Genomic DNA, 13651 nt, shown 5'->3' on the forward strand with positions numbered 1-13651 from the left:
TTTTAATTGTAGTAAGAACATTTAATATGAGATCTACCCTCTTAACAGATTTTTAAGTATGCTACACAGTATTGTTTTAAAAAAAATTTTTTTTTTAACATTTATTTATTTTTGAGAGACAGAGAGAGATAGAGCACAAGCAGGGGAGGGGCAGAGAGAGAGAGGGAGACACAGAATCCAAAGCAGGCTCCAGGCTCCGAGCTGCCAGCACAGAGCCCAACGTGGGGCTCGAACTCACTGACCGTGAGATCATGACCCGAGCTGAAGTCGGCCACTCAACCAACTGAGCCACCCAGGTGCCACTGACACGCAGTATTGTTAACGATAAGTACATATCACACAGCAGCTCTCTAGAATTGGTCCTTCTAGTAGATACTGGATGGTGTTAGAACTTGTACACTGGTATTTTGTCTCCTCAGGGCTATTGTTTCCCTCACAGGCAACACTTTTCCTTGACTAAGACATTGCATAACTGGGCTCTTCACGGTTGGTTGTTCTGCCAGGCCCGGAGAACCTGCTGTACCTGTGACTCTCTGAAAAGAATATTTGGGGGAATTCTATACCTATAAAGATTGTGTGTTTTTTTTTTACATTTATTTACATTTTAGTCAGCATACAGTGCAATATTGGCTTCAGGAGTAGACTTCGGTGATTCATCCCTTACGAACAACACTCAGTGTTCATCCCAACAAGTGCCCTCCTTAATGCCCATCAGCCATCTAGCCCATCTCTCACCTCCCTCCCTCCATCAACCCTCAGTTTGTTCTCTATCATTAAGAATCTTTTGTGATTTGTTTCTCTCTCTTTTTTTTCCTGACCCACGTGTTCATCTGTTTTGTTTCTTAAATTCCACATATGAATGAAATCATATGACGTTTGTCTTTCTCTGATTGACTTATTTCGCTTAGCATAATACATTCTAGCTTCATCCACGTCATTGCAAATGGCAAGATTTCATTCCTTTTGATGGATGAGTAATATTCCGTAGTATGTATGTACCACATCTTCTGTATCCATTCATCAGTCAGTGGACATTTGAGCTCTCTCTGTAGTTTGGCTATTGTTGATAATGCTGCTATAAGCATCAGGGTGTATTTTTGTATCCTTTGGGTAAATACCTAGTAATGTAGTTACTGGATCACAGGGTAAGATTGCATGTTAAAAAAGGGTTAGATCATGTAGACCTTTCATGAATTTGGGGCTCTGCTAAACCAGTGGGACTAAGTTAACCTTTTCCCCCTTTTTCCTGAGCATTTATGTAACAAAACCCCCTCTCCGGATTGTCTCCACCTCTTCCATACTCTTAAAGTTCAGCGTTCACCTGTGATATAAAACTAAAAAACATTACAAAGTTAGAACTATCATCAGACTGACAATCAGATCCTGAGCCCTTAAAAAACCTGATTTTTTGACAGGTAGCAAATGTAATTTTCTCTTTAAAAAAGTTACTCCTTTTTTATCTTATTGGACTAAAAAGCTTGCTCTGGATGTGTTTTCGAGTCTTGTGAAGGACTTAATGCTTCTACCATTTAACATTTTAATATTATGAATGGAGTATAATATGGGATGGTGCTATATGATTTGCTTAAAAGATTTTGCTCAAGGGTGCCTGGCTGGCTCAGTCGGGAAAGCACATGACTCTTGATCTTGGGGTCGTGAGTTTGAGCCCCATGTTGGGCGTGGAGCCTACTTAAAAAAAGACAAAAAAATTTTACTCTCAAACCATTGGGATTTTCCTTGTGACAGTGCCTTACAAAGAAATGCTGAGATTCAATAACTGCTTTTTGTTTTGTATATAGTTTCCTTTATTTCCAGTTGCTTTTGGTTTCGTAGCTGAGTGTTAAGAAACTAGCCTGTGAATGGGATGTGATTCTGCTTCAAGTATTTGAGAAAAAAGATATTCAAGGAAGGGAATAGAATGCAGATTAGAATGGGGGGGGGCAAGAAAACAGAGGGGACGCCTGGCTGGAGCATGAGACTCTTGATCTCAAGGTTGTGAGTTTGAGCCCCACATTGAGTACAGAGATTACTTAAAAGCAAAATCTTTAAGAATTTAATTAAAGAAGTGTCAAAACAGAATTAAGCCATATGCAGTGGAAAGAGTTGACCACAATGAATCGGAAGCATGATTTATTATTATTATTATTTTAAATGTTTTTATTTATTTTTGAGAGAGAGAGCAAGCAGGGGTGGGACAGAGAGAGGGAGACACAGAAACCGAAGCAGGCTCCAGGCTCCGAGCTGTCAGCACAGAGCCCGACATGGGGTTTGAACCCGTGGACCGTGAGGTCACAACCTGAGCTGAAGTCGGACGCTTAACCGACTGAGCCACCCTGATTTATTATTAATAATATCTTAATTGGGTTGATGAAGAGTCCATCTCTTGTACTGCCCTCTTTCAGATGGGAAGATAAAACCATGTCTCACCCCTGGGAGGTTTTGTGCTTGAGATCCTCCAGGTCTGCTTATTCCAGTTCTTCCAGTTATCTTGTCCCTCAGAATGGGCAGGTGGCATTGTGGTGCCCACACACGGACGAACACTGAACTGCCTGTGCTTGGTGCAGTGCCCAAGCGGCTGGCTGATTTCTAAATACTGTTTTTCCCCACTTTTTTGCACAATCAGTGTAAATGTCTGTAGAAAACCCATTATGTGCATGGTACTGGGGTAGGAGGTCAGGGACCCTAAGTCAACAAGCACAGCGAGGAGCTGTGCTATCCCTGAGCTTACAGTTTGGTGGGGAGACAGACATTAATTCAGTATTGACACAAATAAGGGTACAAATATCACTGTGATCAGAATTTCAGAGGAAGACAATGGTGCAAGGGAAGTAGGGGATTTGACTTTACTGGAGGGAGTTGGTGTGAGTGGAACCGAGATCTGAAAAGTGAGTAGTGATTAACTAGGCAGGTAGGTTTGAATTCCAGTGTTGCCCCTGGACAAGTTGGTGACCTTGAGCAAGCTGCTTCACCTCTCTAAGCCTTGACCTCTTCATCTATAAAATGGGTGATTTTAGGAATTAAACGGGGCAGTGCACATAATATACTCAGCACAATGCCAGCACATAGTTGACACTCAGAAATGGTAGCTATTTTTATTACTATCTGTGTTTTCTGCTCATTTGGAGACTCTGAAAAGGTACCTGTTTACATCTTTTTTTTATCCTGGTTATCAAGAGCCACTGAATACCTGAGGATACTTAACTTGGAAAATGGAAGCCTAAAGGAGATTTATTGCTGGTCTTCAACCAGGCCAACTGTCCTTGGCACCTAAGATGTGGGAAATTCGGCTCATACAGAGCTGTTGGTGCGAAATCACATTCATAATGGGGCTGCCTGGGAAGCATTTGTAATAGACTAGGATTTTAAGACACAGTAGTGTTAGATCACATCTCCATTTCTATTTCTCGTGACAGTCAATCACAAATAGCTAGGCTAATGCGTATTTTCTGTACCAGTGCCATATTCTGTTTGGCCGTTGATTTTTGCTGCAGTGTTTATAGTTTTACATGGATATTTTTTATAGCTAAAGATGCAGTGGTCTTGTTCATCCTTTGTGAATGGCAAGTTTTGCTTTTCTCTCTCTGCCCCGGGACATATACATACATGTATATGCAGCCATCCAATTGAGCTTTTTATTGAAAATATACAATTTTTTGCATCTTTCGTTGTTCTTAGATTTTGAAGAAAAAGGTGCCAAGAATTCAGCCATTGGTCACACTTAACTTTTATTGCATACTTGGTAAACGCAGTAAGTCATTATGTGATTTAATTCTCATCCTACATCATCCTACGAAACCGGCACTATTAAGAATCCTTTCTTGGGGCGCCTGGGTGGCGCAGTCGGTTAAGCGTCCGACTTCAGCCAGGTCACGATCTCGCGGTCCGTGAGTTCGAGCCCCGCGTCGGGCTCTGGGCTGACGGCTCAGAGCCTGGAGCCTGTTTCCGATTCTGTGTCTCCCTCTCTCTCTGCCCCTCCCTCGTTCATGCTCTGTCTCTCTCTGTCCCCAAAATAAATAAACGTTGAAAAAAAAAAAAAGAATCCTTTCTTTGCCCCTATAAGAAAATGGAGGACCAGAGAAGTTAAGTCACTCAGCCAAGGTCACACAGCCATGAGTGGAATGGTTGGGATTTGAATCCAGGTGTGAATGGCTCCAAGTATGAGCACTAAACACTTCCATGCTGCCTTTTGAGCTGGTTATCGAGGATCGTTAAGCTGCTGTGTCAGCAAGCTAGGTAGGTGCCAGAAGATCGATTAGACTTATATGAGAATTAAGACAAAGGCTTAGAAAAAGGCCAGTGTCCTCTGAAGAGCATGGGGAAGCTTGTTCAGATTTATTTACTGAGTCGGTAGAAGTGGAGAATGTAGTGCTGTCCTTCTGGATGATTTTCCTGATTGTTATATTCCCTGGTTTTACAGTACAGATCTTAAGGAGCCCTAGTGTATATCAACCCCAAATTAAATATGCTTCAACCCAAAATTAAATAGGTATTAGGAGTTTATACTTAAAATGACCTTTTTACTTTTTCCTCATTCTTACCGTATCTGTATCACAATTCCTATGTTAATAGCTTTACTGCCTTAGCTGTTTGGGAACTGCTTCCCATCCATTTGGAAGCAAGGGAAGGATGAATTAGAGATAAATGATATATTCAGAAATGGGTGTAGACCAGGTGGGTGGAGTTGGAAAGACGTACCCCTGAGACTTTGGCCAGTTAAGCTGTTGGCTGTCAGTGCCTGATACTGGCCACAGACTTAGATGAGTCTGTTCGGGCCGGGCCGGGCTGGCTTTCAAACCATGTGGATTTGCTCTACAGTTCCTGTTTTGTGTTTCTGCTAATGCGAATCTTGCTTCAAAAATTAACTGTTGGGGCCCCTGGGTGGCTCAGTCAGTTGAGTTGTATGACTCTTGATTTTGGCTCAGGTCATGATCCCAGGGTCGTGGGATCGAATCCCATGTCGGGGCTCAGTCAGCATGGAGTCTGCTTAAGATTCTCTCTCTCCCTTTCTTTCTGCCCCTTTCCTGCTCACTCTCTTTCTCTCTCTTAATTAAAAAAAATAATAATTGTTTTTTGATGAAGTTTTGGGGTGATGGGGGGTTCGTGGGGTCCAAAGCCGACTGCCAAGAAAGAATTCTTGAAGGCGTTGTTGGTGCAGAAAGGTGATTTTAGTAAAGCATGGGGACAGGACCCGTTGGCAGGAAGAGTTGCACTGGGGTTATGTGTGTGTGTGTGGGGGGGGGTGGTGGTGACTGTTTAATGGAGTTGGGGGAGATAAAGTCTGAGAGGGAGTTTCCCAAAGAGACTTCTACATGCAAAAGACTTACTGGAAGCCTAGCTATTTATTGTCAAGCTAAGGTTGTTTTTCCCTCCAGTAAAGCATGAACATTAAGACAGTAGGGAGTTCCTGGACTTTAGGCTATGATGGGATTGCCTTTTTCTGGCAAACTGGTGGAGACTCTTACCAGTTTAACCATTTGTTTTGTTGTTCTTTCCAGGTTTGGGGTAGCCTGGAGTGTCCAAGGAATATCATACATGTCCCACCTGGGCGGGGGCGGGGTGGGGGTGGGGGTCCTAGCTTGTGCTTTGCCCCTCAGCCTGCCTCAGGCTCCCTCATCATTTCTGATGGATTGGAACTGAATACAAATCTGGCCTGATGTGTCAGCTAAAGGAGGGAGAAATATCTTACACACTTCTGGAGAAAGTGGTGTGTTCACTTCTCCAGGCCGTGTTTCCTTTCCTAGTAATTGGGATCTTCTGATTCAGCAAAAGAGGAATAGAGATGCCCAGGGGCTCCGGTTTATTTTATATATTTATATATATTTACATAAATACTTTCAAATTACAAAATCTCATTTTTAACAATGAGAGTTCTTAACAATCCAGGAGTGTATAAACTAAAAAAAAAAAAAAAAAGTGCTTCCCTCCCCTTCCCCCCCCCCCCCCATACACCTTCATTGCATTCACTTTGGCACATATCCTGTGGAATCTTTTTCAATGCATCACTGGGCATTTAAGTGTATACACATGTATGTTGTTAAAAAATTAAATTCAACGGGTCAGCATCTCATTTAGCAGGTAGAGAGATGCTCCAAGGAACTGTACAAAATGGAAGGTTTCTGTAGGAAGGAGGGTAGGGCAGGGAAGTTGTTAGCAAAAGAAAAGAAAAAATTGCTTCAGGCAAAGCCATTGTCCCTTGGGAAGAGTGGGGGTATTACCTGCAGATTATTTTACCTTCTTTCTGTGGGGAGAGTGGAGGAGTAGGACCAAGAGGCCCTTGTAACAGATTATCTCATTAGTGTTGACCAGAAAATTCCTGACTGACCGGTTAAGACTACTTTTCTGGGGGAGGTTTTTAAACTGCATTTAGGTTAGGCATTAAGCAACCCCCCCCACCCCCCCACCCCCCGGCTGGTGGCGTGGCCTTGTGTAAGTGACTCCATTTTGGGCCTATGGTTTTCTTTTTGACAATGTACACGCTTGAACAGTGGAATCACACTACATATCATTCTGCAGTTTGTTGTTCCCACTTTGTGCATCGTGGATAATCCCCTATCTCAGCACTTACAGATCCCATCCCCTCTTTTGGAACAACTGCAAGGTATGCCATGAATGCGCCTTACTTTATTCAATCTGTCCTTTACTAACGGGCATTCACGCCGTCTCCGTTTCTCCAGTTAATAAACATGGCTACAGCCTCACAGATGGGACTTTGCAACTGGTGCCAGTTTTTCTCAGAAATCCCTTCCTAGAAGTAGGGATGCTGGGTTGGAGGGTGTGTGAGCTCTAGACTTTGAAGTCAGTAACCCTGTATTCTGGTCAGGGTCAAGGTGTAAATCCTGGCCTGAGTTGCATGGAGTCCTGTCTTATGTGCCCCTGAAGCATGCAGAGCAGTGCCCAGCCCAGAACCACGTGACAGGGCTAGTTAATGGGCATGATGATTCTCCCAGCTAGCTTACGCTTTTCAAATTTGTGAAGGTAACGATTTAACCAGTGTTAAATCTGGGCTTTTGCTTCAATCCAGATATATTCACAAAGAACCTGAATCTGTCAAGTCTGCTCCTAGAACAAAGCCAGTCTGAGTTTTCTTTCCCACTCCCCAGCCACCTGCATTTGTTTGCCTTCTTAGTATTTTGTTAATCTTTGGACTTAACAAGACCACAAGATCAGTGTTATTTGGAAAACACTCCCTTTGGCTTTGTTTGATTTGGTCAGTTTTGTGAAAATCAATAGTTCTGCTTTGGTCAGTTTTGTGAGCCCTTGCCTAGCCAGACTTCCTGGGCCAAGGCTCCTTTCCGGATGTACAACACACCCTCGAGGTCATGGATCCAGCATTGACAGCTTGCTGTCAAGGTTATGCTGGGGCAGGAAGTGAATCACGTAAAAGGAGTGAGCGAGGCCAGCTGATTGCTGGGCACCCTAGTGACTTCCTGGCCCTCTACTTCTCTATGTTCAGCAACAACTTACGTTAAGGGGCTGAACAAGTGACTTTAATTTTATACTTGTAGTTAAAAATTTTTTTTTAATATTTATTTTTGAGAGAGACAGAGACAGAATGCGAGTGGGTTAGGGGCAGAGAAAGAGGGTGCACTTGTAGTTTATTTAGCAGGTTTTAACGTTGGGCTCTGACGGGCTTGGGGCAGGGGTTATTTCTGTCAGACGCATTGCTCATGTCACCCTGCCTCTGCTTTATCTCCCATTCCCTCCCTGCTTGGTATTCCCATGGCAGAGGGCACTGAGTGATCTGGTCCTGCCCCTTTCCCTTGCAGCCAGACGAGCCCTCCGGAATATTTACTTTTAGAGGTCAGAGAACGTTTCTTTGGGTTCTTTCACTTAGTATTTATGTCTCTCCCCTTGACCATGAGGGATGACCATGTTGGTCTCCCACGAGTTGGGAGGCCTTGAAGCTGTGGTCATTGTTTGATCTCCTGGATCCTCATGAAGGAGGGAACCAGAGTAGCACTTACAGATTCCAAGGTGACCATTTCCAGTGACTGACGAGATTAGGAATCTGTAGGTCCATAGGGACCTAAGGGCTTGCTTAGATGGCTTGCAAGGCTGCTTCCCTTTTCTTTTCCAAAGCAGTTTTAGGGTGAAAGGTTAGCTTTAAGGTCTGCCTTTTAATGTTTTTTCTACTAAAGTTTTCCTACTATAAATTTATATTTTATTTATTTTTATTTTAGAGAGTGCGCGCGTGCACATGTGAGCAGGGAGGAGGAGCAAAGAAAGAGGGAGAGAATCTTATATATTTCTTAATGTTTATTTATTTTTGAGAGAGAGCAAGCATGAGTAGGGGAAGGACACAGAGAGAGGGAGACCGGATCCAAAGCAGATTCTGTGCTGACAGCAGATGGCCTGATGTGGGGTTCAGACTCACCAACAGGGAGATCATGACCTGAGCCAAAGTCGGACCCTTAACCGACTGAGCTACCTTGTCGCCCCAGGAGAGAGAGACTCTTTTACTTTTAAGTTTTTTTAAATGTTTTATTTATTTTTGAGAGAGAGACAGAGTACGAGCAGGGGAGGGGCAGAGAAAGAGGGAGATACAGAATCCGAACCAGGCTCCAGGCTCCAAGCTGCCAGCACAGAGCCCAATGTGAGGCTTGAACTTACGAACTTCGAGATCATGACCTGGGCCGAAGTCGGACACTTAACCAACTGAGCCACCCAGGCGCCCCAGGAAAGAGAGAGTCTTTTTTTTTTTTTTTTTTTTTTTTAGTTAAAAATGTTTTAAAATTTTTTTGATTTTTATTTTTGAGAGAGAGAGACAGAGTACGAACGAAGGAGGGGCAGAGAGGAAAACACAGAATCTGAGCCAAGCTCCAGGCTCTGAGCTGTCAGCACAGAGCCTGTTGTGGGGCTCGAACTCATGAACCGTGAGATCATGACCTGAGCCAAAGTTGGATGCTTAACTGACTGAGCTACCCAGGCACCCCTCTAATATAAATTTATATTTGACTGACTTGTATATAACTTCACAGTAGTGAGATGTGAAGATGGCAATTTATTGGCTCACATTTGAAGTACTATGAAACAAAATTAGAGATTTTTAAAAATATGGGTAATCTTTTCAAACTAATACTGTGTCAAAAATAAATGCTTGCAGGTTAGGGTGCCGATGATTATTTCCATGGACCTTGGGGCCGGTTGTACCATCTAGTTAACCGTAGGACCTTGAACAACTTAGCTCTTCCTTTGCCTTTTAGCTCTTCCACCTTGATATTCAGGAGAACTAAATACCGTGGTTAAGAAAACAGAGTGAACACATTCCTCTGACAGTTCACTACCTTGTGAAAGTATGGAGGCACTTTACGTATCAAACAAGACTGGCCATTGGCCCTGGACCAGGTAACAGGAAGCTTTGTGTCTGACACCGTCTTTTCTCTGGGGCCTTACTTTCTACTTCCCCTTGATCCCAGCCACAGCAACCCCCCCTTCCTGTTGCCAGATTTGACTCCCACCTTCTTGCCTTGCTGCGTGTAATCGTACGTTCCCTCCACCTGGAACCTCCCTCTGCCATCTTCCCTCCATCGTGAAGACAGTATGCCAAAAGGTTAAAGGGACGGCCAACGCAGACATTGGAGCCAGACTGTCTGGGTTCAAATCCCAATTCTGTCACTCAGTAGCTTTATGACCTTTGACAAATTGTTAACTTCTTGGTGACTCTGTTTCCTTAACTGTTAATACGGGGATCACATCTGTACCTGCCTCATAGGACTTTTGTGAGGGTGTATGCGAAGTTCTTAGAATGGTGACTCTATCAGAAGCACTCTCTGTGTGTTGGCTATTACTATTACCTTTTGAGGTCCAGCCTGTCGTGTAAGCCTGTGACCATTAGCCATGATGGGATTTGGGGCCTGCAGACCTCAGTTTGAATCGAAACCCTGCTATGTATGAATCTAAACCCTGCCACCGTAGATCATTATTTAACTCCTTTGACTCCTTTGACATTATTTAACTCCTCCTTTAGACTTTATATTTCTTAGCTTTCTTTGTACACGGCATGCATTTATTCTTTTATTTATTCATTGATTTGATCACTCAATCATTCTGTTCACTCATGCATGCTCCCTCTCTTTTGTTTATTCAAAAATCATTTACTGAGCATCTGCTAAGGGTGTTGGGCCCTGGGAATCTCCAGTATTTCAGCTAGGGTTCAGTAGAGAAATGACAAGATCCTGAGCTAGTCCATTGACCCTGGAGGCCAGGAGAAGGGAATGGACGTAGGAGGTATTCAGAGAGAGAGGGCTTGCTTACCAGTTGGATTTGGAAAGTAAGGGAAAGGAAGGAGTCAAGGACAGTTTCTGGGACTCCCATTTGAGTCACTGTGTGGATGTTGATGTGATTCATTATTAAAATGGGCAACATAGGAGGTGGTAGAATAGGCTAGGCCACAGAAGTGCAGGGAAAAGGTGACATGTGACAGCCAGCTTGGATTAGACACAGTAAGTTAGAGGTGCCTACAGATGTCTGGATGGAGCTGTCCACTAGGAGGTGGCCAGGCTGTCCTCAAAGGCAGTTCTGATTCTGGACTCCTTCGCATGTGATAAGGGAGTGTTAGCCAAAACAGAATGAGTAGAGAGTGGAAGGAAAGAGGGCTGCCAGTGGCCCGTTTGGGAACTGCCCTGATTAAAGTGGAGGGTGACAGTGAGTACGTGGCTTCTGCTGAGAAGCCGTGTGTGGTGCCTCACCAGGGAACCTTTTCATGTCCCCACCAGAAACATACTGTCCCTTGTGTACTTCAAGGCCAGCCCGGGAGGTATCAGTGCAGAACTGGGGAGAAGAAGGCCCATTCCCCCATGGGAGCCTCACCAGGGAGTGCTGTTTCCCAAGACCGCCTTGTCCCTGGCTCCCTCTTGGCCTTTCAGGTTTCAGTTCAGACGTCACTTCCTCAGAGAAGCCTTTCCGAATCACCCGAATGTGAAGTAGTCCCCACCAAGTACCCGGCATCACGCTCGATTACATCATCCTGTTGTTTTCTTCATTAAGCTTGTTCATTACCTTGTCTATTTGTTTACATGTCGTCTTCCCGTCCCTTCCCACTATGATGTAAGCGAAATGAAGGACCTGGTGTCTTGCTCGTTGTCCTATCTCTGACATCTGCAGCAGTGCCTGGTCCTTAATAGGTTGAATGAATTAGCCAGTGTTGCCCATCTACACTGGGATAAGAGGCACTTGAGCTCGTTTGTTGGAGAAGGAAGCAGTTGGAGTTAGTAAGGCTGAGGGGTACTTGAACCGACGTCTTGGAGGAGGTAGGAGAAATAAGATCACAAAGACAGGGGGAAATGTGACCCTTTTTCTCTGAGACTGAGGGAAGTGGGTGAGTATGTGGGTAGATTTCAAGGGGGCAGAGAACCAGGATGAAGAATGTAAACCTGATGGTCTTACTGTTTTGATGAAACGGGAAATAAGAGTTATCAGATGATGGGGTGGGGTAGCAAACTGGGAGGAGGTAGGTGGCTGGAGGTGAGGGGTGAAGGTCTGAAGCTGCTGGCATGAGTGAAAGATTCCTGAACCCTGGAGGAGCCCACTGAAGTTGGAACTCATAACCTGGTGATGGAGGCAGTCATAGAAACGATGGCATTTTTCTTCAGTGGTAGGTGAAATGGAGGTGACAGAGGTTAAGTTGATCCGTGTTTGGAGGTTGACATATAGAGTGTGTCGATGGAACAGGAAATGAGGGGTACTGGAGGGAGACTATACGAGGAAGTGAGGCCCAGAGGGAGAATAGGAAGGGTAGGATCAAAGTTCTTGTGGTTTTCATTCAAATGGAGGAGCAAATTGGATGAGAATGAGGAAGTGAGAAAGAAGGGTAATCAGAGGAGACTTTTAGTTTTACATTTCAAAGAGAAGTTCCTGGTTAGGATGTGATATGGTCACATGGTAAACACATTGTTGGTAAGAGGTTAGGTCACAGGAATCAATAGGCTAAGGCAAGACCAAGAGGTTTTAGGTCATTACCGTGAATGAGGTCCTCCTTGGAGGGATCAGGAAAAAATGGGAAAGCACAGGGAAGGTTCCTAAAAATGTAGAAAGGAGAAGCAGGAAACTGGCGAGAAGAAAGTCATTCCAGGAAGTGAGGAGGAGGGAGTTGGCCACATTCCTAGGTTCTAGGCACTTGTTGGTAGGTTATTGTCTGGAGATTGTAGTGACCTGGGGAATTTGGTTTTCTCCTGGTCCTTAGAAATGGGAGTGCTGACTTGGGAGGGTCACAAGGGAAGGGAAGAGTGGTCAGGGCCCAGCCAGAATCGTGCTGCTGAGGTGGGTGTGAATGTGGGCCCCTTGCTGGATCTAGGAATGAAGTTCCGAGGCATAGTGGGAGGAAGGGTTGGAAGACGGGATGGCACAGCAAGGATGGGGTCAGAGCCAAGTCGGGGTGAGAGAACCCTAGGGGTACGTGATGCCCACAGGGCTTTCAGTTTGGCACACATGGTGTTTTGTAGGATGAGGGACACCGGGGCTATGAATAAAATGGGTCAAACTCAGAGTTTCAGGTAACACTTAAAAAATAGCTTTCTTGAAATATCCACATACTATATACAATTTACCCAGCTGAGTGTACTATTCACTGGTTTCAGTTTATTTACAGATATTTACAACTATTTTAGGATGTTTTTATCACCTCGTTTCATTGCTCTTTAGCTGTCACTTCCCTGAACCCCTACACTCCACCCTTTCACTCTCCACACCCCCCACCTGAGCCCTAAGCAACCAGTAATCTATTTTCTGTCCTTAGTTCCCTATTCGGCACTTTCATATGAATGAAATTCTATAACAGGTGGACTCTTGTGGACCTTTTCTAACCTGATGTTTTCAAGCTTCATCCAAGTTGCAGGTGTATCAATACTTCATTCCTTTTTATTGTCAAGTAACATTCCATTGGATGGATATACCACATTTTGTTTATCCGTTTGTCCATTGCTGGACGTTTGGGTTATTTCCACCTTTTGGCTATTATGAATAATGCTGATATTTATATAGTAGTTTCTCTGTGGACATAACATTTTCATTTCTTTTGGGTATCCACCTAGGAGACTTGCTGGGTCAAATGATGAGCCTGTGTTTGGTGGTTTGAAAAATTGCCAGATTGTCTTCTGAGGTGGCTGTACTACTTTACAAATCTACCAGCAGTGTATGAGGGTTCCGGTTTCTCTATATCCTTAGCCAAATTTGTTATTATTGGACTTTGTGATTCTAGTCAGCCTAGTGGAGTGCAGTGATATCTCATTGTGGTTTTGATGTGCTCTCCCCTGATGGCTAATGATATTGAGCATCTTTTCATATGCTTTTGGCCATTTCTCTGTTTTCCTTGGAGCAATGTCTGTTGAGGATCCTTTGCCTGGTTTTGAATTATCAGCTATCAGTTATCTCTATAAGTTGTCAGTGGTCTTTTTATTATTCTATTTATATGTGTAATGTAATACAACATATATATTTTATTTTTATTATTTTTCCAGCTTTACCAAAGCATAATTGACAAAATTGTAAGTTACTTAGAGTGTTCGATGTGATTTGATGGTATGTATACATTGTGAAAGGATTCCCCCATCAAGTTACTTAACACATCCATCACCCTACCTATTGATATCCCTCCCCTTTTTTGGTGAGAGTTCTACTCTTTTAGAAAATTTCAATTATACAATACAGTGCATTA

At 43.8% G+C, this 13651-nt stretch overlaps 1 protein-coding gene across 3 annotated transcripts in view; it reads left to right on the plus strand.

The window, feature by feature from the left end:
- Positions 1–13651, plus strand: part of SNX10 (sorting nexin 10) — a 75338-nt gene that overhangs the window by 18322 nt on the left and 43365 nt on the right. Inside the window, exon 1 of one of the 3 annotated variants that reach the window (XM_047096405.1) lies at positions 11109–11317. The exons of 1 other annotated variant lie outside the window; for it this stretch is intronic. The gene's annotated coding sequence lies outside the window, so the exon portion shown is untranslated. Of the gene's footprint in view, positions 1–11108; positions 11318–13651 lie in introns of those variants that run through there. One more of the 3 variants, XM_047096404.1, reaches the window with a different exon arrangement.

The sequence above is a fragment of the Lynx rufus genome, unplaced genomic scaffold, assembly GCF_022079265.1.
Source record: "Lynx rufus isolate CCGP_SWC_20201006 ecotype Redwood Valley unplaced genomic scaffold, mLynRuf1.p SCAF_4, whole genome shotgun sequence".
NCBI lineage: Eukaryota > Metazoa > Chordata > Mammalia > Carnivora > Felidae > Lynx > Lynx rufus.